Genomic DNA, 24,446 nt, shown 5'->3' with positions numbered 1-24,446 from the left:
TGTGACGTGAGAAGTTTTCAGGGGTGGCTCGTTGGTCTAGGGGTATGATTCTCGCTTTGGGTGCGAGAGGTCCCGGGTTCAAATCCCGGACGAGCCCAGCATTTAGCTGCCTTTTAGAGCCCATGATTGATGTTAAATGCTTGATTTCAAAGCATCAATTGAATTTTGCTCTTGCCATTTTACACAATTAGTTTGTAATTACTTATGAGTATTTAGGACATTTTCAACCATATGGTGGTACTTTGGGTAAAAAAACACATTCCCCATTATCTCAGTAACATAATACAACAAAATACATCAACTATTTTATCCAGCTCTTTCAATTATTACATAAATAATATGAGTTTCACTTAAAAAAAAAAAAATATTCTGACGTGAGAAGTTTTCAGGGGTGGCTCGTTGGTCTAGGGGTATGATTCTCGCTTAGGGTGCAAGAGGTCCCAGCGTTCAAATCCCGGACAAGCCCAGCATTTAGCTGCCTTTTAGAGCCCATGATTGATGTTACATGCTTGATTTCAAAGCCTCAATTGAATTTTGCTTTTGCCATTTTACACAATTAGTTTGTAATTACTTAGGAGCATGTAGTACATTTTCAACCATGTGGTGGTACTTTAGGTAAAAAAAAACACATTCCCCATTATCTCAGTAACATAATACAACAAAATACATCAACTATTTTATCCAGCTCTTTCAATTATTACATAAATAATATGAGTTTCACTTTCAAAAAAAATATATTCTGACGTGAGAAGTTTTCAGGGGTGGCTCGTTGGTCTAGGGGTATGATTCTCGCTTTGGGTGCGAGAGGTCCCGGGTTCAAATCCCGGACGAGCCCAGCATTTAGCTGCCTTTTAGAGCCCATGATTGATGTTACATGCTTGATTTCAAAGCATCAATTGAATTTTGCTCTTGCCATTTTACACAATTAGTTTGTAATTACTTATGAGTATTTAGGACATTTTCAACCATATGGTGGTACTTTGGGTAAAAAAACACATTCCCCATTATCTCAGTAACATAATACAACAAAATACATCAACTATTTTATCCAGCACTCTGCATTATTACGTATATAATGAGTTTCACTTTAAAAAAAAAAATATTGTGACGTGAGAAGTTTTCAGGGGTGGCTCGTTGGTCTAGGGGTATGATTCTCGCTTTGGGTGCGAGAGGTCCCGGCTTCAAATCCCGGACGAGCCCAGCATTTAGCTGCCTTTTAGAGCCCATGATTGATGTTACATGCTTGATTTCAAAGCATCAATTGAATTTTGCTCTTGCCATTTTACACAATTAGTTTGTAATTACTTATGAGTATTTAGGACATTTTCAACCATATGGTGGTACTTTGGGTAAAAAAACACATTCCCCATTATCTCAGTAACATAATACAACAAAATACATCAACTATTTTATCCAGCACTCTGCATTATTACGTATATAATGAGTTTCACTTTAAAAAAAAAAATATTGTGACGTGAGAAGTTTTCAGGGGTGGCTCGTTGGTCTAGGGGTATGATTCTCGCTTTGGGTGCGAGAGGTCCCGGCTTCAAATCCCCGACGAGCCCAGCATTTAGCTGCCTTTTAGAGCCCATGATTGATGTTAAATGCTTGATTTCAAAGCATCAATTGAATTTTGCTCTTGCCATTTTACACAATTAGTTTGTAATTACTTATGAGTATTTAGGACATTTTCAACCATATGGTGGTACTTTGGGTAAAAAAACACATTCCCCATTATCTCAGTAACATAATACAACAAAATACATCAACTATTTTATCCAGCTCTTTCAATTATTACATAAATAATATGAGTTTCACTTTAAAAAAAAAATTGTTCTGACGTGAGAAGTTTTCAGGGGTGGCTCGTTGGTCTAGGGGTATGATTCTCGCTTTGGGTGCGAGAGGTCCCGGGTTCAAATCCCGGACGAGCCCAGCATTTAGCTGCCTTTTAGAGCCCATGATTGATGTTAAATGCTTGATTTCAAAGCATCAATTGAATTTTGCTCTTGCCATTTTACACAATTAGTTTGTAATTACTTATGAGTATTTAGGACATTTTCAACCATATGGTGGTACTTTGGGTAAAAAAACACATTCCCCATTATCTCAGTAACATAACACAACAATATTCATTAAATATTTTATCCAGCACTCTGCATTATTACGTATATAATGAGTTTCACTTTAAAAAAAAAAATATTGTGACGTGAGAAGTTTTCAGGGGTGGCTCGTTGGTCTAGGGGTATGATTCTCGCTTTGGGTGCGAGAGGTCCTGGCTTCAAATCCCGGACGAGCCCAGCATTTAGCTGCCTTTTAGAGCCCATGATTGATGTTACATGCTTGATTTCAAAGCATCAATTGAATTTTGCTCTTGCCATTTTACACAATTAGTTTGTAATTACTTATGAGTATTTAGGACATTTTCAACCATATGGTGGTACTTTGGGTAAAAAAACACATTCCCCATTATCTCAGTAACATAATACAAAAAAATACATCAACTATTTTATCCAGCTCTTTCAATTATTACATAAATAATATGAGTTTCACTTTAAAAAAAAAATTATTCTGACTTGAGAAGTTTTCAGGGGTGGCTCGTTGGTCTAGGGGTATGATTCTTGCTTTGGGTGCGAGAGGTCCCGGGTTCAAATCCCGGACGAGCCCAGCATTTAGCTGCCTTTTAGAGCCCATGATTGATGTTAAATGCTTGATTTCAAAGCATCAATTGAATTTTGCTCTTGCCATTTTACACAATTAGTTTGTAATTACTTATGAGTATTTAGGACATTTTCAACCATATGGTGGTACTTTGGGTAAAAAAACACATTCCCCATTATCTCAGTAACATAACACAACAATATTCATTAAATATTTTATCCAGCACTCTGCATTATTACGTATATAATGAGTTTCACTTTAAAAAAAAAAAATATTGTGACGTGAGAAGTTTTCAGGGGTGGCTCGTTGGTCTAGGGGTATGATTCTCGCTTTGGGTGCGAGAGGTCCCGGGTTCAAATCCCGGACGAGCCCAGCATTTAGCTGCCTTTTAGAGCCCATGATTGATGTTAAATGCTTGATTTCAAAGCATCAATTGAATTTTGCTCTTGCCATTTTACACAATTAGTTTGTAATTACTTATGAGTATTTAGGACATTTTCAACCATATGGTGGTACTTTGGGTAAAAAAACACATTCCCCATTATCTCAGTAACATAACACAACAATATTCATTAAATATTTTATCCAGCACTCTGCATTATTACGTATATAATGAGTTTCACTTTAAAAAAAAAAATATTGTGACGTGAGAAGTTTTCAGGGGTGGCTCGTTGGTCTAGGGGTATGATTCTCGCTTTGGGTGCGAGAGGTCCTGGCTTCAAATCCCGGACGAGCCCAGCATTTAGCTGCCTTTTAGAGCCCATGATTGATGTTACATGCTTGATTTCAAAGCATCAATTGAATTTTGCTCTTGCCATTTTACACAATTAGTTTGTAATTACTTATGAGTATTTAGGACATTTTCAACCATATGGTGGTACTTTGGGTAAAAAAACACATTCCCCATTATCTCAGTAACATAATACAACAAAATACATCAACTATTTTATCCAGCTCTTTCAATTATTACATAAATAATATGAGTTTCACTTTAAAAAAAAAATTGTTCTGACGTGAGAAGTTTTCAGGGGTGGCTCGTTGGTCTAGGGGTATGATTCTCGCTTTGGGTGCGAGAGGTCCCGGGTTCAAATCCCGGACGAGCCCAGCATTTAGCTGCCTTTTAGAGCCCATGATTGATGTTAAATGCTTGATTTCAAAGCATCAATTGAATTTTGCTCTTGCCATTTTACACAATTAGTTTGTAATTACTTATGAGTATTTAGGACATTTTCAACCATATGGTGGTACTTTGGGTAAAAAAACACATTCCCCATTATCTCAGTAACATAACACAACAATATTCATTAAATATTTTATCCAGCACTCTGCATTATTACGTATATAATGAGTTTCACTTTAAAAAAAAAAATATTGTGACGTGAGAAGTTTTCAGGGGTGGCTCGTTGGTCTAGGGGTATGATTCTCGCTTTGGGTGCGAGAGGTCCTGGCTTCAAATCCCGGACGAGCCCAGCATTTAGCTGCCTTTTAGAGCCCATGATTGATGTTACATGCTTGATTTCAAAGCATCAATTGAATTTTGCTCTTGCCATTTTACACAATTAGTTTGTAATTACTTATGAGTATTTAGGACATTTTCAACCATATGGTGGTACTTTGGGTAAAAAAACACATTCCCCATTATCTCAGTAACATAATACAACAAAATACATCAACTATTTTATCCAGCTCTTTCAATTATTACATAAATAATATGAGTTTCACTTTAAAAAAAAATTTATTCTGACTTGAGAAGTTTTCAGGGGTGGCTCGTTGGTCTAGGGGTATGATTCTTGCTTTGGGTGCGAGAGGTCCCGGGTTCAAATCCCGGACGAGCCCAGCATTTAGCTGCCTTTTAGAGCCCATGATTGATGTTAAATGCTTGATTTCAAAGCATCAATTGAATTTTGCTCTTGCCATTTTACACAATTAGTTTGTAATTACTTATGAGTATTTAGGACATTTTCAACCATATGGTGGTACTTTGGGTAAAAAAACACATTCCCCATTATCTCAGTAACATAACACAACAATATTCATTAAATATTTTATCCAGCACTCTGCATTATTACGTATATAATGAGTTTCACTTTAAAAAAAAAAAATATTGTGACGTGAGAAGTTTTCAGGGGTGGCTCGTTGGTCTAGGGGTATGATTCTCGCTTTGGGTGCGAGAGGTCCCGGGTTCAAATCCCGGACGAGCCCAGCATTTAGCTGCCTTTTAGAGCCCATGATTGATGTTAAATGCTTGATTTCAAAGCATCAATTGAATTTTGCTCTTGCCATTTTACACAATTAGTTTGTAATTACTTATGAGTATTTAGGACATTTTCAACCATATGGTGGTACTTTGGGTAAAAAAACACATTCCCCATTATCTCAGTAACATAACACAACAATATTCATTAAATATTTTATCCAGCACTCTGCATTATTACGTATATAATGAGTTTCACTTTAAAAAAAAAAATATTGTGACGTGAGAAGTTTTCAGGGGTGGCTCGTTGGTCTAGGGGTATGATTCTCGCTTTGGGTGCGAGAGGTCCTGGCTTCAAATCCCGGACGAGCCCAGCATTTAGCTGCCTTTTAGAGCCCATGATTGATGTTACATGCTTGATTTCAAAGCATCAATTGAATTTTGCTCTTGCCATTTTACACAATTAGTTTGTAATTACTTATGAGTATTTAGGACATTTTCAACCATATGGTGGTACTTTGGGTAAAAAAACACATTCCCCATTATCTCAGTAACATAATACAACAAAATACATCAACTATTTTATCCAGCTCTTTCAATTATTACATAAATAATATGAGTTTCACTTTAAAAAAAAATTTATTCTGACTTGAGAAGTTTTAAGGGGTGGCTCGTTGGTCTAGGGGTATGATTCTTGCTTTGGGTGCGAGAGGTCCCGGGTTCAAATCCCGGACGAGCCCAGCATTTAGCTGCCTTTTAGAGCCCATGATTGATGTTAAATGCTTGATTTCAAAGCATCAATTGAATTTTGCTCTTGCCATTTTACACAATTAGTTTGTAATTACTTATGAGTATTTAGGACATTTTCAACCATATGGTGGTACTTTGGGTAAAAAAACACATTCCCCATTATCTCAGTAACATAACACAACAATATTCATTAAATATTTTATCCAGCACTCTGCATTATTACGTATATAATGAGTTTCACTTTAAAAAAAAAAAATATTGTGACGTGAGAAGTTTTCAGGGGTGGCTCGTTGGTCTAGGGGTATGATTCTCGCTTTGGGTGCGAGAGGTCCCGGGTTCAAATCCCGGACGAGCCCAGCATTTAGCTGCCTTTTAGAGCCCATGATTGATGTTAAATGCTTGATTTCAAAGCATCAATTGAATTTTGCTCTTGCCATTTTACACAATTAGTTTGTAATTACTTATGAGTCTTTAGGACATTTTCAACCATATGGTGGTACTTTGGGTAAAAAAACACATTCCCCATTATCTCAGTAACATAATACAACAAAATACATCAACTATTTTATCCAGCTCTTTCAATTATTACATAAATAATATGAGTTTCACTTAAAAAAAAAATATATTCTGACGTGAGAAGTTTTCAGGGGTGGCTCGTTGGTCTAGGGGTATGATTCTCGCTTAGGGTGCAAGAGGTCCCAGCGTTCAAATCCCGGACAAGCCCAGCATTTAGCTGCCTTTTAGAGCCCATGATTGATGTTACATGCTTGATTTCAAAGCCTCAATTGAATTTTGCTTTTGCCATTTTACACAATTAGTTTGTAATTACTTAGGAGCATGTAGTACATTTTCAACCATGTGGTGGTACTTTAGGTAAAAAAAAACACATTCCCCATTATCTCAGTAACATAATACAACAAAATACATCAACTATTTTATCCAGCTCTTTCAATTATTACATAAATAATATGAGTTTCACTTTCAAAAAAAATATATTCTGACGTGAGAAGTTTTCAGGGGTGGCTCGTTGGTCTAGGGGTATGATTCTCGCTTTGGGTGCGAGAGGTCCCGGGTTCAAATCCCGGACGAGCCCAGCATTTAGCTGCCTTTTAGAGCCCATGATTGATGTTAAATGCTTGATTTCAAAGCATCAATTGAATTTTGCTCTTGCCATTTTACACAATTAGTTTGTAATTACTTATGAGTATTTAGGACATTTTCAACCATATGGTGGTACTTTGGGTAAAAAAACACATTCCCCATTATCTCAGTAACATAACACAACAATATTCATTAAATATTTTATCCAGCACTCTGCATTATTACGTATATAATGAGTTTCACTTTAAAAAAAAAAAATATTGTGACGTGAGAAGTTTTCAGGGGTGGCTCGTTGGTCTAGGGGTATGATTCTCGCTTTGGGTGCGAGAGGTCCCGGGTTCAAATCCCGGACGAGCCCAGCATTTAGCTGCCTTTTAGAGCCCATGATTGATGTTAAATGCTTGATTTCAAAGCATCAATTGAATTTTGCTCTTGCCATTTTACACAATTAGTTTGTAATTACTTATGAGTATTTAGGACATTTTCAACCATATGGTGGTACTTTGGGTAAAAAAACACATTCCCCATTATCTCAGTAACATAATACAACAAAATACATCAACTATTTTATCCAGCTCTTTCAATTATTACATAAATAATATGAGTTTCACTTAAAAAAAAAAATATATTCTGACGTGAGAAGTTTTCAGGGGTGGCTCGTTGGTCTAGGGGTATGATTCTCGCTTAGGGTGCAAGAGGTCCCAGCGTTCAAATCCCGGACAAGCCCAGCATTTAGCTGCCTTTTAGAGCCCATGATTGATGTTACATGCTTGATTTCAAAGCCTCAATTGAATTTTGCTTTTGCCATTTTACACAATTAGTTTGTAATTACTTAGGAGCATGTAGTACATTTTCAACCATGTGGTGGTACTTTAGGTAAAAAAAAACACATTCCCCATTATCTCAGTAACATAATACAACAAAATACATCAACTATTTTATCCAGCTCTTTCAATTATTACATAAATAATATGAGTTTCACTTTCAAAAAAAATATATTCTGACGTGAGAAGTTTTCAGGGGTGGCTCGTTGGTCTAGGGGTATGATTCTCGCTTTGGGTGCGAGAGGTCCCGGGTTCAAATCCCGGACGAGCCCAGCATTTAGCTGCCTTTTAGAGCCCATGATTGATGTTACATGCTTGATTTCAAAGCATCAATTGAATTTTGCTCTTGCCATTTTACACAATTAGTTTGTAATTACTTATGAGTATTTAGGACATTTTCAACCATATGGTGGTACTTTGGGTAAAAAAACACATTCCCCATTATCTCAGTAACATAATACAACAAAATACATCAACTATTTTATCCAGCACTCTGCATTATTACGTATATAATGAGTTTCACTTTAAAAAAAAAAATATTGTGACGTGAGAAGTTTTCAGGGGTGGCTCGTTGGTCTAGGGGTATGATTCTCGCTTTGGGTGCGAGAGGTCCCGGCTTCAAATCCCGGACGAGCCCAGCATTTAGCTGCCTTTTAGAGCCCATGATTGATGTTAAATGCTTGATTTCAAAGCATCAATTGAATTTTGCTCTTGCCATTTTACACAATTAGTTTGTAATTACTTATGAGTATTTAGGACATTTTCAACCATATGGTGGTACTTTGGGTAAAAAAACACATTCCCCATTATCTCAGTAACATAACACAACAATATTCATTTATTATTTTTTCAGCACTCTGCATTATTACGTATATAATGAGTTTCACTTTAAAAAAAAAAAATATTGTGACGTGAGAAGTTTTCAGGGGTGGCTCGTTGGTCTAGGGGTATGATTCTCGCTTTGGGTGCGAGAGGTCCCGGGTTCAAATCCCGGACGAGCCCAGCATTTAGCTGCCTTTTAGAGCCCATGATTGATGTTAAATGCTTGATTTCAAAGCATCAATTGAATTTTGCTCTTGCCATTTTACACAATTAGTTTGTAATTACTTATGAGTATTTAGGACATTTTCAACCATATGGTGGTACTTTGGGTAAAAAAACACATTCCCCATTATCTCAGTAACATAATACAACAAAATACATCAACTATTTTATCCAGCTCTTTCAATTATTACATAAATAATATGAGTTTCACTTAAAAAAAAAAATATATTCTGACGTGAGAAGTTTTCAGGGGTGGCTCGTTGGTCTAGGGGTATGATTCTCGCTTAGGGTGCAAGAGGTCCCAGCGTTCAAATCCCGGACAAGCCCAGCATTTAGCTGCCTTTTAGAGCCCATGATTGATGTTACATGCTTGATTTCAAAGCCTCAATTGAATTTTGCTTTTGCCATTTTACACAATTAGTTTGTAATTACTTAGGAGCATGTAGTACATTTTCAACCATGTGGTGGTACTTTAGGTAAAAAAAAACACATTCCCCATTATCTCAGTAACATAATACAACAAAATACATCAACTATTTTATCCAGCTCTTTCAATTATTACATAAATAATATGAGTTTCACTTAAAAAAAAAAATATATTCTGACGTGAGAAGTTTTCAGGGGTGGCTCGTTGGTCTAGGGGTATGATTCTCGCTTAGGGTGCAAGAGGTCCCAGCGTTCAAATCCCGGACAAGCCCAGCATTTAGCTGCCTTTTAGAGCCCATGATTGATGTTACATGCTTGATTTCAAAGCCTCAATTGAATTTTGCTTTTGCCATTTTACACAATTAGTTTGTAATTACTTAGGAGCATGTAGTACATTTTCAACCATGTGGTGGTACTTTAGGTAAAAAAAAACACATTCCCCATTATCTCAGTAACATAATACAACAAAATACATCAACTATTTTATCCAGCTCTTTCAATTATTACATAAATAATATGAGTTTCACTTTCAAAAAAAATATATTCTGACGTGAGAAGTTTTCAGGGGTGGCTCGTTGGTCTAGGGGTATGATTCTCGCTTTGGGTGCGAGAGGTCCCGGGTTCAAATCCCGGACGAGCCCAGCATTTAGCTGCCTTTTAGAGCCCATGATTGATGTTACATGCTTGATTTCAAAGCATCAATTGAATTTTGCTCTTGCCATTTTACACAATTAGTTTGTAATTACTTATGAGTATTTAGGACATTTTCAACCATATGGTGGTACTTTGGGTAAAAAAACACATTCCCCATTATCTCAGTAACATAATACAACAAAATACATCAACTATTTTATCCAGCACTCTGCATTATTACGTATATAATGAGTTTCACTTTAAAAAAAAAAATATTGTGACGTGAGAAGTTTTCAGGGGTGGCTCGTTGGTCTAGGGGTATGATTCTCGCTTTGGGTGCGAGAGGTCCCGGCTTCAAATCCCGGACGAGCCCAGCATTTAGCTGCCTTTTAGAGCCCATGATTGATGTTACATGCTTGATTTCAAAGCATCAATTGAATTTTGCTCTTGCCATTTTACACAATTAGTTTGTAATTACTTATGAGTATTTAGGACATTTTCAACCATATGGTGGTACTTTGGGTAAAAAAACACATTCCCCATTATCTCAGTAACATAATACAACAAAATACATCAACTATTTTATCCAGCACTCTGCATTATTACGTATATAATGAGTTTCACTTTAAAAAAAAAAATATTGTGACGTGAGAAGTTTTCAGGGGTGGCTCGTTGGTCTAGGGGTATGATTCTCGCTTTGGGTGCGAGAGGTCCCGGGTTCAAATCCCGGACGAGCCCAGCATTTAGCTGCCTTTTAGAGCCCATGATTGATGTTACATGCTTGATTTCAAAGCATCAATTGAATTTTGCTCTTGCCATTTTACACAATTAGTTTGTAATTACTTATGAGTATTTAGGACATTTTCAACCATATGGTGGTACTTTGGGTAAAAAAACACATTCCCCATTATCTCAGTAACATAATACAACAAAATACATCAACTATTTTATCCAGCACTCTGCATTATTACGTATATAATGAGTTTCACTTTAAAAAAAAAAATATTGTGACGTGAGAAGTTTTCAGGGGTGGCTCGTTGGTCTAGGGGTATGATTCTCGCTTTGGGTGCGAGAGGTCCCGGCTTCAAATCCCGGACGAGCCCAGCATTTAGCTGCCTTTTAGAGCCCATGATTGATGTTAAATGCTTGATTTCAAAGCATCAATTGAATTTTGCTCTTGCCATTTTACACAATTAGTTTGTAATTACTTATGAGTATTTAGGACATTTTCAACCATATGGTGGTACTTTGGGTAAAAAAAACACATTCCCCATTATCTCAGTAACATAACACAACAATATTCATTAAATATTTTATCCAGCACTCTGCATTATTACGTATATAATGAGTTTCACTTTAAAAAAAAAAAATATTGTGACGTGAGAAGTTTTCAGGGGTGGCTCGTTGGTCTAGGGGTATGATTCTCGCTTTGGGTGCGAGAGGTCCCGGGTTCAAATCCCGGACGAGCCCAGCATTTAGCTGCCTTTTAGAGCCCATGATTGATGTTAAATGCTTGATTTCAAAGCATCAATTGAATTTTGCTCTTGCCATTTTACACAATTAGTTTGTAATTACTTATGAGTATTTAGGACATTTTCAACCATATGGTGGTACTTTGGGTAAAAAAACACATTCCCCATTATCTCAGTAACATAATACAACAAAATACATCAACTATTTTATCCAGCTCTTTCAATTATTACATAAATAATATGAGTTTCACTTAAAAAAAAAAATATATTCTGACGTGAGAAGTTTTCAGGGGTGGCTCGTTGGTCTAGGGGTATGATTCTCGCTTAGGGTGCAAGAGGTCCCAGCGTTCAAATCCCGGACAAGCCCAGCATTTAGCTGCCTTTTAGAGCCCATGATTGATGTTACATGCTTGATTTCAAAGCCTCAATTGAATTTTGCTTTTGCCATTTTACACAATTAGTTTGTAATTACTTAGGAGCATGTAGTACATTTTCAACCATGTGGTGGTACTTTAGGTAAAAAAAAACACATTCCCCATTATCTCAGTAACATAATACAACAAAATACATCAACTATTTTATCCAGCTCTTTCAATTATTACATAAATAATATGAGTTTCACTTTCAAAAAAAATATATTCTGACGTGAGAAGTTTTCAGGGGTGGCTCGTTGGTCTAGGGGTATGATTCTCGCTTTGGGTGCGAGAGGTCCCGGGTTCAAATCCCGGACGAGCCCAGCATTTAGCTGCCTTTTAGAGCCCATGATTGATGTTACATGCTTGATTTCAAAGCATCAATTGAATTTTGCTCTTGCCATTTTACACAATTAGTTTGTAATTACTTATGAGTATTTAGGACATTTTCAACCATATGGTGGTACTTTGGGTAAAAAAACACATTCCCCATTATCTCAGTAACATAATACAACAAAATACATCAACTATTTTATCCAGCACTCTGCATTATTACGTATATAATGAGTTTCACTTTAAAAAAAAAAATATTGTGACGTGAGAAGTTTTCAGGGGTGGCTCGTTGGTCTAGGGGTATGATTCTCGCTTTGGGTGCGAGAGGTCCCGGCTTCAAATCCCGGACGAGCCCAGCATTTAGCTGCCTTTTAGAGCCCATGATTGATGTTAAATGCTTGATTTCAAAGCATCAATTGAATTTTGCTCTTGCCATTTTACACAATTAGTTTGTAATTACTTATGAGTATTTAGGACATTTTCAACCATATGGTGGTACTTTGGGTAAAAAAACACATTCCCCATTATCTCAGTAACATAATACAACAAAATACATCAACTATTTTATCCAGCTCTTTCAATTATTACATAAATAATATGAGTTTCACTTTAAAAAAAAAATTATTCTGACGTGAGAAGTTTTCAGGGGTGGCTCGTTGGTCTAGGGGTATGATTCTCGCTTTGGGTGCGAGAGGTCCCGGGTTCAAATCCCGGACGAGCCCAGCATTTAGCTGCCTTTTAGAGCCCATGATTGATGTTACATGCTTGATTTCAAAGCATCAATTGAATTTTGCTCTTGCCATTTTACACAATTAGTTTGTAATTACTTATGAGTATTTAGGACATTTTCAACCATATGGTGGTACTTTGGGTAAAAAAACACATTCCCCATTATCTCAGTAACATAACACAACAATATTCATTAAATATTTTATCCAGCACTCTGCATTATTACGTATATAATGAGTTTCACTTTAAAAAAAAAAATATTGTGACGTGAGAAGTTTTCAGGGGTGGCTCGTTGGTCTAGGGGTATGATTCTCGCTTTGGGTGCGAGAGGTCCCGGCTTCAAATCCCGGACGAGCCCAGCATTTAGCTGCCTTTTAGAGCCCATGATTGATGTTACATGCTTGATTTCAAAGCATCAATTGAATTTTGCTCTTGCCATTTTACACAATTAGTTTGCAATTACTTATGAGTATTTAGGACATTTTCAACCATATGGTGGTACTTTGGGTAAAAAAACACATTCCCCATTATCTCAGTAACATAATACAACAAAATACATCAACTATTTTATCCAGCACTCTGCATTATTACGTATATAATGAGTTTCACTTTAAAAAAAAAATATTGTGACGTGAGAAGTTTTCAGGGGTGGCTCGTTGGTCTAGGGGTATGATTCTCGCTTTGGGTGCGAGAGGTCCCGGCTTCAAATCCCGGACGAGCCCAGCATTTAGCTGCCTTTTAGAGCCCATGATTGATGTTAAATGCTTGATTTCAAAGCATCAATTGAATTTTGCTCTTGCCATTTTACACAATTAGTTTGTAATTACTTATGAGTATTTAGGACATTTTCAACCATATGGTGGTACTTTGGGTAAAAAAACACATTCCCCATTATCTCAGTAACATAATACAACAAAATACATCAACTATTTTATCCAGCTCTTTCAATTATTACATAAATAATATGAGTTTCACTTTAAAAAAAAAATTATTCTGACGTGAGAAGTTTTCAGGGGTGGCTCGTTGGTCTAGGGGTATGATTCTCGCTTTGGGTGCGAGAGGTCCCGGGTTCAAATCCCGGACGAGCCCAGCATTTAGCTGCCTTTTAGAGCCCATGATTGATGTTACATGCTTGATTTCAAAGCATCAATTGAATTTTGCTCTTGCCATTTTACACAATTAGTTTGCAATTGCTTATGAGTATTTAGGACATTTTCAACCATATGGTGGTACTTTGGGTAAAAAAACACATTCCCCATTATCTCAGTAACATAATACAACAAAATACATCAACTATTTTATCCAGCACTCTGCATTATTACGTATATAATGAGTTTCACTTTAAAAAAAAAATATTGTGACGTGAGAAGTTTTCAGGGGTGGCTCGTTGGTCTAGGGGTATGATTCTCGCTTTGGGTGCGAGAGGTCCCGGCTTCAAATCCCGGACGAGCCCAGCATTTAGCTGCCTTTTAGAGCCCATGATTGATGTTAAATGCTTGATTTCAAAGCATCAATTGAATTTTGCTCTTGCCATTTTACACAATTAGTTTGTAATTACTTATGAGTATTTAGGACATTTTCAACCATATGGTGGTACTTTGGGTAAAAAAACACATTCCCCATTATCTCAGTAACATAATAAAACAAAATACATCAACTATTTTATCCAGCTCTTTCAATTATTACATAAATAATATGAGTTTCACTTTAAAAAAAAAATTATTCTGACGTGAGAAGTTTTCAGGGGTGGCTCGTTGGTCTAGGGGTTTGATTCTCGCTTTGGGTGCGAGAGGTCCCGGGTTCAAATCCCGGACGAGCCCAGCATTTAGCTGCCTTTTAGAGCCCATGATTGATGTTACATGCTTGATTTCAAAGCATCAATTGAATTTTGCTCTTGCCATTTTACACAATTAGTTTGTAATTACTTATGAGTATTTAGGACATTTTCAACCATATGGTGGTACTTTGGGTAAAAAAACACATTCCCCATTATCTCAGTAACATAACACAACAATATTCATTAAATATTTTATCCAGCACTCTGCATTATTACGTATATAATGAGTTTCACTTTAAAAAAAAAAATATTGTGACGTGAGAAGTTTTCAGGGGTGGCTCGTTGGTCTAGGGGTATGATTCTCGCTTTGGGTGCGAGAGGTCCCGGCTTCAAATCCCGGACGAGCCCAGCATTTAGCTGCCTTTTAGAGCCCATGATTGATGTTACATGCTTGATTTCAAAGCATCAATTGAATTTTGCTCTTGCCATTTTACACAATTAGTTTGTAATTACTTATGAGTATTTAGGACATTTTCAACCATATGGTGGTACTTTGGGTAAAAAAACACATTCCCCATTATCTCAGTAACATAATACAACAAAATACATCAACTATTTTATCCAGCTCTTTCAATTATTACATAAATAATATGAGTTTCACTTTAAAAAAAAAATTATTCTGACGTGAGAAGTTTTCAGGGGTGGCTCGTTGGTCTAGGGGTATGATTCTTGCTTTGGGTGCGAGAGGTCCCGGGTTCAAATCCCGGACGAGCCCAGCATTTAGCTGCCTTTTAGAGCCCATGATTGATGTTAAATGCTTGATTTCAAAGCATCAATTGAATTTTGCTCTTGCCATTTTACACAATTAGTTTGTAATTACTTATGAGTATTTAGGACATTTTCAACCATATGGTGGTACTTTGGGTAAAAAACACATTCCCCATTATCTCAGTAACATAATACAACAAAATACATCAACTATTTTATCCAGCTCTTTCAATTATTACATAAATAATATGAGTTTCACTTTAAAAAAAAAATTATTCTGACGTGAGAAGTTTTCAGGGGTGGCTCGTTGGTCTAGGGGTATGATTCTCGCTTTGGGTGCGAGAGGTCCCGGGTTCAAATCCCGGACGAGCCCAGCATTTAGCTGCCTTTTAGAGCCCATGATTGATGTTACATGCTTGATTTCAAAGCATCAATTGAATTTTGCTCTTGCCATTTTACACAATTAGTTTGTAATTACTTATGAGTATTTAGGACATTTTCAACCATATGGTGGTACTTTGGGTAAAAAAACACATTCCCCATTATCTCAGTAACATAACACAACAATATTCATTAAATATTTTATCCAGCACTCTGCATTATTACGTATATAATGAGTTTCACTTTAAAAAAAAAAATATTGTGACGTGAGAAGTTTTCAGGGGTGGCTCGTTGGTCTAGGGGTATGATTCTCGCTTTGGGTGCGAGAGGTCCCGGCTTCAAATCCCGGACGAGCCCAGCATTTAGCTGCCTTTTAGAGCCCATGATTGATGTTACATGCTTGATTTCAAAGCATCAATTGAATTTTGCTCTTGCCATTTTACACAATTAGTTTGTAATTACTTATGAGTATTTAGGACATTTTCAACCATATGGTGGTACTTTGGGTAAAAAAACACATTCCCCATTATCTCAGTAACATAATACAACAAAATACATCAACTATTTTATCCAGCTCTTTCAATTATTACATAAATAATATGAGTTTCACTTTAAAAAAAAAATTATTCTGACGTGAGAAGTTTTTAGGGGTGGCTCGTTGGTCTAGGGGTATGATTCTTGCTTTGGGTGCGAGAGGTCCCGGGTTCAAATCCCGGACGAGCCCAGCATTTAGCTGCCTTTTTAGAGCCCATGATTGATGTTAAATGCTTGATTTCAAAGCATCAATTGAATTTTGCTCTTGCCATTTTACACAATTAGTTTGTAATTACGTATGAGTATTTAGGACATTTTCAACCATATGGTGGTACTTTGGGTAAAAAAACACATTCCCCATTATCTCAGTAACATAACACAACAATATTCATTAAATATTTTATCCAGCACTCTGCATTATTACGTATATAATGATTTTCACTTTAAAAAAAAAAATATTGTGACGTGAGAAGTTTTCAGGGGTGGCTCGTTGGTCTAGGGGTATGATTCTCGCTTTGGGTGCGAGAGGTCCCGGGTTCAAATCCCGGACGAGCCCAGCATTTAGCTGCCTTTTAGAGCCCATGATTGATGTTAAATGCTTGATTTCAAAGCATCAATTGAATTTTGCTCTTGCCATTTTACACAATTAGTTTGTAATTACTTATGAGTATTTAGGACATTTTCAACCATATGGTGGTACTTTGGGTAAAAAAACACATTCCCCATTATCTCAGTAACATAATACAACAAAATACATCAACTATTTTATCCAGCTCTTTCAATTATTACATAAATAATATGAGTTTCACTTTAAAAAAAAAATTATTCTGACGTGAGAAGTTTTCAGGGGTGGCTCGTTGGTCTAGGGGTATGATTCTCGCTTTGGGTGCGAGAGGTCCCGGGTTCAAATCCCGGACGAGCCCAGCATTTAGCTGCCTTTTAGAGCCCATGATTGATGTTACATGCTTGATTTCAAAGCATCAATTGAATTTTGCTCTTGCCATTTTACACAATTAGTTTGTAATTACTTATGAGTATTTAGGACATTTTCAACCATATGGTGGTACTTTGGGTAAAAAAACACATTCCCCATTATCTCAGTAACATAACACAACAATATTCATTAAATATTTTATCCAGCACTCTGCATTATTACGTATATAATGAGTTTCACTTTAAAAAAAAAAATATTGTGACGTGAGAAGTTTTCAGGGGTGGCTCGTTGGTCTAGGGGTATGATTCTCGCTTTGGGTGCGAGAGGTCCCGGCTTCAAATCCCGGACGAGCCCAGCATTTAGCTGCCTTTTAGAGCCCATGATTGATGTTACATGTTTGATTTCAAAGCATCAATTGAATTTTGCTCTTGCCATTTTACACAATTAGTTTGTAATTACTTATGAGTATTTAGGACATTTTCAACCATATGGTGGTACTTTGGGTAAAAAAACACATTCCCCATTATCTCAGTAACATAATACAACAAAATACATCAACTATTTTATCCAGCACTCTGCATTATTACGTATATAATGAGTTTCACTTTAAAAAAAAAATATTGTGACGTGAGAAGTTTTCAGGGGTGGCTCGTTGGTCTAGGGGTATGATTCTCGCTTTGGGTGCGAGAGGTCCCGGCTTCAAATCCCGGACGAGCCCAGCATTTAGCTGCCTTTTAGAGCCCATGATTGATGTTAAATGCTTGATTTCAAAGCATCAATTGAATTTTGCTCTTGCCATTTTACACAATTAGTTTGTAATTACTTATGAGTATTTAGGACATTTTCAACCATATGGTGGTACTTTGGGTAAAAAAACACATTCCCCATTATCTCAGTAACATAATACAACAAAATACATCAACTATTTTATCCAGCTCTTTCAATTATTACATAAATAATATGAGTTTCACTTTAAAAAAAAAATTGTTCTGACGTGAGAAGTTTTCAGGGGTGGCTCGTTGGTCTAGGGGTATGATTCTCGCTTTGGGTGCGAGAGGTCCCGGGTTCAAATCCCGGACGAGCCCAGCATTTAGCTGCCTTTTAGAGCCCATGATTGATGTTAAATGCTTGATTTCAAAGCATCAATTGAATTTTGCTCTTGCCATTTTACACAATTAGTTTGTAATTACTTATGAGTATTTAGGACATTTTCAACCATATGGTGGTACTTTGGGTAAAAAAACACATTCCCCATTATCTCAGTAACATAACACAACAATATTCATTAAATATTTTATCCAGCACTCTGCATTATTACGTATATAATGAGTTTCACTTTAAAAAAAAAAATATTGTGACGTGAGAAGTTTTCAGGGGTGGCTCGTTGGTCTAGGGGTATGATTCTCGCTTTGGGTGCGAGAGGTCCTGGCTTCAAATCCCGGACGAGCCCAGCATTTAGCTGCCTTTTAGAGCCCATGATTGATGTTACATGCTTGATTTCAAAGCATCAATTGAATTTTGCTCTTGCCATTTTACACAATTAGTTTGTAATTACTTATGAGTATTTAGGACATTTTCAACCATATGGTGGTACTTTGGGTAAAAAAACACATTCCCCATTATCTCAGTAACATAATACAACAAAATACATCAACTATTTTATCCAGCTCTTTCAATTATTACATAAATAATATGAGTTTCACTTTAAAAAAAAAAATATTGTGACGTGAGAAGTTTTCAGGGGTGGCTCGTTGGTCTAGGGGTATGATTCTCGCTTTGGGTGCGAGAGGTCCCGGCTTCAAATCCCGGACGAGCCCAGCATTTAGCTGCCTTTTAGAGCCCATGATTGATGTTACATGCTTGATTTCAAAGCATCAATTGAATTTTGCTCTTGCCATTTTACACAATTAGTTTGTAATTACTTATGAGTATTTAGGACATTTTCAACCATATGGTGGTACTTTGGGTAAAAAAACACATTCCCCATTATCTCAGTAACATAATACAACAAAATACATCAACTATTTTATCCAGCTCTTTCAATTATTACATAAATAATATGAGTTTCACTTTAAAAAAAAAATTATTCTGACGTGAGAAGTTTTTAGGGGTGGCTCGTTGGTCTAGGGGTATGATTCTTGCTTTGGGTGCGAGAGGTCCCGGGTTCAAATCCCGGACGAGCCCAGCATTTAGCTGCCTTTTTAGAGCCCATGATTGATGTTAAATGCTTGATTTCAAAGCATCAATTGAATTTTGCTCTTGCCATTTTACACAATTAGTTTGTAATTACGTATGAGTATTTAGGACATTTTCAACCATATGGTGGTACTTTGGGTAAAAAAACACATTCCCCATTATCTCAGTAACATAACACAACAATATTCATTAAATATTTTATCCAGCACTCTGCATTATTACGTATATAATGATTTTCACTTTAAAAAAAAAAATATTGTGACGTGAGAAGTTTTCAGGGGTGGCTCGTTGGTCTAGGGGTATGATTCTCGCTTTGGGTGCGAGAGGTCCCGGGTTCAAATCCCGGACGAGCCCAGCATTTAGCTGCCTTTTAGAGCCCATGATTGATGTTAAATGCTTGATTTCAAAGCATCAATTGAATTTTGCTCTTGCCATTTTACACAATTAGTTTGTAATTACTTATGAGTATTTAGGACATTTTCAACCATATGGTGGTACTTTGGGTAAAAAAACACATTCCCCATTATCTCAGTAACATAATACAACAAAATACATCAACTATTTTATCCAGCTCTTTCAATTATTACATAAATAATATGAGTTTCACTTTAAAAAAAAAAATATTCTGACGTGAGAAGTTTTTAGGGGTGGCTCGTTGGTCTAGGGGTATGATTCTTGCTTTGGGTGCGAGAGGTCCCGGGTTCAAATCCCGGACGAGCCCAGCATTTAGCTGCCTTTTTAGAGCCCATGATTGATGTTAAATGCTTGATTTCAAAGCATCAATTGAATTTTGCTCTTGCCATTTTACACAATTAGTTTGTAATTACGTATGAGTATTTAGGACATTTTCAACCATATGGTGGTACTTTGGGTAAAAAAACACATTCCCCATTATCTCAGTAACATAACACAACAATATTCATTAAATATTTTATCCAGCACTCTGCATTATTACGTATATAATGATTTTCACTTTAAAAAAAAAAATATTGTGACGTGAGAAGTTTTCAGGGGTGGCTCGTTGGTCTAGGGGTATGATTCTCGCTTGGGGTGCGAGAGGTCCCGGGTTCAAATCCCGGACGAGCCCAGCATTTAGCTGCCTTTTAGAGCCCATGATTGATGTTAAATGCTTGATTTCAAAGCATCAATTGAATTTTGCTCTTGCCATTTTACACAATTAGTTTGTAATTACTTATGAGTATTTAGGACATTTTCAACCATATGGTGGTACTTTGGGTAAAAAAACACATTCCCCATTATCTCAGTAACATAATACAACAAAATACATCAACTATTTTATCCAGCTCTTTCAATTATTACATAAATAATATGAGTTTCACTTTAAAAAAAAAATTATTCTGACGTGAGAAGTTTTCAGGGGTGGCTCGTTGGTCTAGGGGTATGATTCTCGCTTTGGGTGCGAGAGGTCCCGGGTTCAAATCCCGGACGAGCCCAGCATTTAGCTGCCTTTTAGAGCCCATGATTGATGTTACATGCTTGATTTCAAAGCATCAATTGAATTTTGCTCTTGCCATTTTACACAATTAGTTTGTAATTACTTATGAGTATTTAGGACATTTTCAACCATATGGTGGTACTTTGGGTAAAAAAACACATTCCCCATTATCTCAGTAACATAACACAACAATATTCATTAAATATTTTATCCAGCACTCTGCATTATTACGTATATAATGAGTTTCACTTTAAAAAAAAAAATATTGTGACGTGAGAAGTTTTCAGGGGTGGCTCGTTGGTCTAGGGGTATGATTCTCGCTTTGGGTGCGAGAGGTCCCGGCTTCAAATCCCGGACGAGCCCAGCATTTAGCTGCCTTTTAGAGCCCATGATTGATGTTACATGTTTGATTTCAAAGCATCAATTGAATTTTGCTCTTGCCATTTTACACAATTAGTTTGTAATTACTTATGAGTATTTAGGACATTTTCAACCATATGGTGGTACTTTGGGTAAAAAAACACATTCCCCATTATCTCAGTAACATAATACAACAAAATACATCAACTATTTTATCCAGCACTCTGCATTATTACGTATATAATGAGTTTCACTTTAAAAAAAAAATATTGTGACGTGAGAAGTTTTCAGGGGTGGCTCGTTGGTCTAGGGGTATGATTCTCGCTTTGGGTGCGAGAGGTCCCGGCTTCAAATCCCGGACGAGCCCAGCATTTAGCTGCCTTTTAGAGCCCATGATTGATGTTAAATGCTTGATTTCAAAGCATCAATTGAATTTTGCTCTTGCCATTTTACACAATTAGTTTGTAATTACTTATGAGTATTTAGGACATTTTCAACCATATGGTGGTACTTTGGGTAAAAAAACACATTCCCCATTATCTCAGTAACATAATACAACAAAATACATCAACTATTTTATCCAGCTCTTTCAATTATTACATAAATAATATGAGTTTCACTTTAAAAAAAAAATTGTTCTGACGTGAGAAGTTTTCAGGGGTGGCTCGTTGGTCTAGGGGTATGATTCTCGCTTTGGGTGCGAGAGGTCCCGGGTTCAAATCCCGGACGAGCCCAGCATTTAGCTGCCTTTTAGAGCCCATGATTGATGTTAAATGCTTGATTTCAAAGCATCAATTGAATTTTGCTCTTGCCATTTTACACAATTAGTTTGTAATTACTTATGAGTATTTAGGACATTTTCAACCATATGGTGGTACTTTGGGTAAAAAAACACATTCCCCATTATCTCAGTAACATAACACAACAATATTCATTAAATATTTTATCCAGCACTCTGCATTATTACGTATATAATGAGTTTCACTTTAAAAAAAAAAATATTGTGACGTGAGAAGTTTTCAGGGGTGGCTCGTTGGTCTAGGGGTATGATTCTCGCTTTGGGTGCGAGAGGTCCTGGCTTCAAATCCCGGACGAGCCCAGCATTTAGCTGCCTTTTAGAGCCCATGATTGATGTTACATGCTTGATTTCAAAGCATCAATTGAATTTTGCTCTTGCCATTTTACACAATTAGTTTGTAATTACTTATGAGTATTTAGGACATTTTCAACCATATGGTGGTACTTTGGGTAAAAAAACACATTCCCCATTATCTCAGTAACATAATACAACAAAATACATCAACTATTTTATCCAGCTCTTTCAATTATTACATAAATAATATGAGTTTCACTTTAAAAAAAAAATTATTCTGACTTGAGAAGTTTTCAGGGGTGGCTCGTTGGTCTAGGGGTATGATTCTTGCTTTGGGTGCGAGAGGTCCCGGGTTCAAATCCCGGACGAGCCCAGCATTTAGCTGCCTTTTAGAGCCCATGATTGATGTTAAATGCTTGATTTCAAAGCATCAATTGAATTTTGCTCTTGCCATTTTACACAATTAGTTTGTAATTACTTATGAGTATTTAGGACATTTTCAACCATATGGTGGTACTTTGGGTAAAAAAACACATTCCCCATTATCTCAGTAACATAACACAACAATATTCATTAAATATTTTATCCAGCACTCTGCATTATTACGTATATAATGAGTTTCACTTTAAAAAAAAAAAATATTGTGACGTGAGAAGTTTTCAGGGGTGGCTCGTTGGTCTAGGGGTATGATTCTCGCTTAGGGTGCAAGAGGTCCCAGCGTTCAAATCCCGGACAAGCCCAGCATTTAGCTGCCTTTTAGAGCCCATGATTGATGTTACATGCTTGATTTCAAAGCCTCAATTGAATTTTGCTTTTGCCATTTTACACAATTAGTTTGTAATTACTTAGGAGCATGTAGTACATTTTCAACCATGTGGTGGTACTTTAGGTAAAAAAAAACACATTCCCCATTATCTCAGTAACATAATACAACAAAATACATCAACTATTTTATCCAGCTCTTTCAATTATTACATAAATAATATGAGTTTCACTTTCAAAAAAAATATATTCTGACGTGAGAAGTTTTCAGGGGTGGCTCGTTGGTCTAGGGGTATGATTCTCGCTTTGGGTGCGAGAGGTCCCGGGTTCAAATCCCGGACGAGCCCAGCATTTAGCTGCCTTTTAGAGCCCATGATTGATGTTACATGCTTGATTTCAAAGCATCAATTGAATTTTGCTCTTGCCATTTTACACAATTAGTTTGTAATTACTTATGAGTATTTAGGACATTTTCAACCATATGGTGGTACTTTGGGTAAAAAAACACATTCCCCATTATCTCAGTAACATAATACAACAAAATACATCAACTATTTTATCCAGCACTCTGCATTATTACGTATATAATGAGTTTCACTTTAAAAAAAAAAATATTGTGACGTGAGAAGTTTTCAGGGGTGGCTCGTTGGTCTAGGGGTATGATTCTCGCTTTGGGTGCGAGAGGTCCCGGCTTCAAATCCCGGACGAGCCCAGCATTTAGCTGCCTTTTAGAGCCCATGATTGATGTTACATGCTTGATTTCAAAGCATCAATTGAATTTTGCTCTTGCCATTTTACACAATTAGTTTGTAATTACTTATGAGTATTTAGGACATTTTCAACCATATGGTGGTACTTTGGGTAAAAAAACACATTCCCCATTATCTCAGTAACATAATACAACAAAATACATCAACTATTTTATCCAGCACTCTGCATTATTACGTATATAATGAGTTTCACTTTAAAAAAAAAAATATTGTGACGTGAGAAGTTTTCAGGGGTGGCTCGTTGGTCTAGGGGTATGATTCTCGCTTTGGGTGCGAGAGGTCCCGGCTTCAAATCCCCGACGAGCCCAGCATTTAGCTGCCTTTTAGAGCCCATGATTGATGTTAAATGCTTGATTTCAAAGCATCAATTGAATTTTGCTCTTGCCATTTTACACAATTAGTTTGTAATTACTTATGAGTATTTAGGACATTTTCAACCATATGGTGGTACTTTGGGTAAAAAAACACATTCCCCATTATCTCAGTAACATAATACAACAAAATACATCAACTATTTTATCCAGCTCTTTCAATTATTACATAAATAATATGAGTTTCACTTTAAAAAAAAAATTGTTCTGACGTGAGAAGTTTTCAGGGGTGGCTCGTTGGTCTAGGGGTATGATTCTCGCTTTGGGTGCGAGAGGTCCCGGGTTCAAATCCCGGACGAGCCCAGCATTTAGCTGCCTTTTAGAGCCCATGATTGATGTTAAATGCTTGATTTCAAAGCATCAATTGAATTTTGCTCTTGCCATTTTACACAATTAGTTTGTAATTACTTATGAGTATTTAGGACATTTTCAACCATATGGTGGTACTTTGGGTAAAAAAACACATT

At 36.5% G+C, this 24,446-nt stretch overlaps 27 non-coding genes across 27 annotated transcripts; all 27 read left to right on the top strand.

Annotated features, from left to right (window-relative positions):
* Window positions 1-25: 25 nt before the first annotated feature.
* TRNAP-UGG (transfer RNA proline (anticodon UGG)) lies at window positions 26-97 on the top strand. The gene has a single exon. It is a non-coding gene; the product is annotated as a tRNA-Pro (tRNA).
* A 666-nt stretch (window positions 98-763) lies between these two features.
* Window positions 764-835, top strand: TRNAP-UGG (transfer RNA proline (anticodon UGG)). Its single transcript has one exon. It is a non-coding gene; the product is annotated as a tRNA-Pro (tRNA).
* A 1,025-nt stretch (window positions 836-1,860) lies between these two features.
* On the top strand, window positions 1,861-1,932 carry TRNAP-UGG (transfer RNA proline (anticodon UGG)). The gene has a single exon. It is a non-coding gene; the product is annotated as a tRNA-Pro (tRNA).
* Window positions 1,933-2,958: 1,026 nt separating this feature from the next.
* TRNAP-UGG (transfer RNA proline (anticodon UGG)) lies at window positions 2,959-3,030 on the top strand. The gene has a single exon. It is a non-coding gene; the product is annotated as a tRNA-Pro (tRNA).
* A 660-nt stretch (window positions 3,031-3,690) lies between these two features.
* Window positions 3,691-3,762, top strand: TRNAP-UGG (transfer RNA proline (anticodon UGG)). The gene has a single exon. It is a non-coding gene; the product is annotated as a tRNA-Pro (tRNA).
* A 1,026-nt stretch (window positions 3,763-4,788) lies between these two features.
* On the top strand, window positions 4,789-4,860 carry TRNAP-UGG (transfer RNA proline (anticodon UGG)). Its single transcript has one exon. It is a non-coding gene; the product is annotated as a tRNA-Pro (tRNA).
* A 1,026-nt stretch (window positions 4,861-5,886) lies between these two features.
* On the top strand, window positions 5,887-5,958 carry TRNAP-UGG (transfer RNA proline (anticodon UGG)). Its single transcript has one exon. It is a non-coding gene; the product is annotated as a tRNA-Pro (tRNA).
* A 665-nt stretch (window positions 5,959-6,623) lies between these two features.
* On the top strand, window positions 6,624-6,695 carry TRNAP-UGG (transfer RNA proline (anticodon UGG)). Its single transcript has one exon. It is a non-coding gene; the product is annotated as a tRNA-Pro (tRNA).
* Window positions 6,696-6,989: 294 nt separating this feature from the next.
* Window positions 6,990-7,061, top strand: TRNAP-UGG (transfer RNA proline (anticodon UGG)). Its single transcript has one exon. It is a non-coding gene; the product is annotated as a tRNA-Pro (tRNA).
* A 666-nt stretch (window positions 7,062-7,727) lies between these two features.
* On the top strand, window positions 7,728-7,799 carry TRNAP-UGG (transfer RNA proline (anticodon UGG)). Its single transcript has one exon. It is a non-coding gene; the product is annotated as a tRNA-Pro (tRNA).
* A 658-nt stretch (window positions 7,800-8,457) lies between these two features.
* On the top strand, window positions 8,458-8,529 carry TRNAP-UGG (transfer RNA proline (anticodon UGG)). The gene has a single exon. It is a non-coding gene; the product is annotated as a tRNA-Pro (tRNA).
* A 1,037-nt stretch (window positions 8,530-9,566) lies between these two features.
* On the top strand, window positions 9,567-9,638 carry TRNAP-UGG (transfer RNA proline (anticodon UGG)). The gene has a single exon. It is a non-coding gene; the product is annotated as a tRNA-Pro (tRNA).
* Window positions 9,639-10,296: 658 nt separating this feature from the next.
* On the top strand, window positions 10,297-10,368 carry TRNAP-UGG (transfer RNA proline (anticodon UGG)). Its single transcript has one exon. It is a non-coding gene; the product is annotated as a tRNA-Pro (tRNA).
* Window positions 10,369-11,028: 660 nt separating this feature from the next.
* On the top strand, window positions 11,029-11,100 carry TRNAP-UGG (transfer RNA proline (anticodon UGG)). The gene has a single exon. It is a non-coding gene; the product is annotated as a tRNA-Pro (tRNA).
* Window positions 11,101-11,766: 666 nt separating this feature from the next.
* On the top strand, window positions 11,767-11,838 carry TRNAP-UGG (transfer RNA proline (anticodon UGG)). The gene has a single exon. It is a non-coding gene; the product is annotated as a tRNA-Pro (tRNA).
* Window positions 11,839-12,498: 660 nt separating this feature from the next.
* Window positions 12,499-12,570, top strand: TRNAP-UGG (transfer RNA proline (anticodon UGG)). Its single transcript has one exon. It is a non-coding gene; the product is annotated as a tRNA-Pro (tRNA).
* Window positions 12,571-13,594: 1,024 nt separating this feature from the next.
* TRNAP-UGG (transfer RNA proline (anticodon UGG)) lies at window positions 13,595-13,666 on the top strand. Its single transcript has one exon. It is a non-coding gene; the product is annotated as a tRNA-Pro (tRNA).
* A 1,757-nt stretch (window positions 13,667-15,423) lies between these two features.
* TRNAP-UGG (transfer RNA proline (anticodon UGG)) lies at window positions 15,424-15,495 on the top strand. The gene has a single exon. It is a non-coding gene; the product is annotated as a tRNA-Pro (tRNA).
* A 1,026-nt stretch (window positions 15,496-16,521) lies between these two features.
* TRNAP-UGG (transfer RNA proline (anticodon UGG)) lies at window positions 16,522-16,593 on the top strand. The gene has a single exon. It is a non-coding gene; the product is annotated as a tRNA-Pro (tRNA).
* Window positions 16,594-16,888: 295 nt separating this feature from the next.
* Window positions 16,889-16,960, top strand: TRNAP-UGG (transfer RNA proline (anticodon UGG)). Its single transcript has one exon. It is a non-coding gene; the product is annotated as a tRNA-Pro (tRNA).
* A 1,024-nt stretch (window positions 16,961-17,984) lies between these two features.
* TRNAP-UGG (transfer RNA proline (anticodon UGG)) lies at window positions 17,985-18,056 on the top strand. The gene has a single exon. It is a non-coding gene; the product is annotated as a tRNA-Pro (tRNA).
* Window positions 18,057-19,449: 1,393 nt separating this feature from the next.
* Window positions 19,450-19,521, top strand: TRNAP-UGG (transfer RNA proline (anticodon UGG)). The gene has a single exon. It is a non-coding gene; the product is annotated as a tRNA-Pro (tRNA).
* A 661-nt stretch (window positions 19,522-20,182) lies between these two features.
* On the top strand, window positions 20,183-20,254 carry TRNAP-GGG (transfer RNA proline (anticodon GGG)). The gene has a single exon. It is a non-coding gene; the product is annotated as a tRNA-Pro (tRNA).
* A 295-nt stretch (window positions 20,255-20,549) lies between these two features.
* TRNAP-UGG (transfer RNA proline (anticodon UGG)) lies at window positions 20,550-20,621 on the top strand. The gene has a single exon. It is a non-coding gene; the product is annotated as a tRNA-Pro (tRNA).
* A 1,024-nt stretch (window positions 20,622-21,645) lies between these two features.
* Window positions 21,646-21,717, top strand: TRNAP-UGG (transfer RNA proline (anticodon UGG)). The gene has a single exon. It is a non-coding gene; the product is annotated as a tRNA-Pro (tRNA).
* Window positions 21,718-23,113: 1,396 nt separating this feature from the next.
* On the top strand, window positions 23,114-23,185 carry TRNAP-UGG (transfer RNA proline (anticodon UGG)). Its single transcript has one exon. It is a non-coding gene; the product is annotated as a tRNA-Pro (tRNA).
* Window positions 23,186-24,210: 1,025 nt separating this feature from the next.
* Window positions 24,211-24,282, top strand: TRNAP-UGG (transfer RNA proline (anticodon UGG)). The gene has a single exon. It is a non-coding gene; the product is annotated as a tRNA-Pro (tRNA).
* Window positions 24,283-24,446: the final 164 nt, after the last annotated feature.

Source organism: Crinia signifera, chromosome 6, assembly GCF_055691185.1.
Source record: "Crinia signifera chromosome 6, ASM5569118v1, whole genome shotgun sequence".
Taxonomy (NCBI): Eukaryota; Metazoa; Chordata; class Amphibia; order Anura; family Myobatrachidae; genus Crinia; species Crinia signifera.
This window is presented reverse-complemented; position numbering and strand designations above follow the sequence as displayed.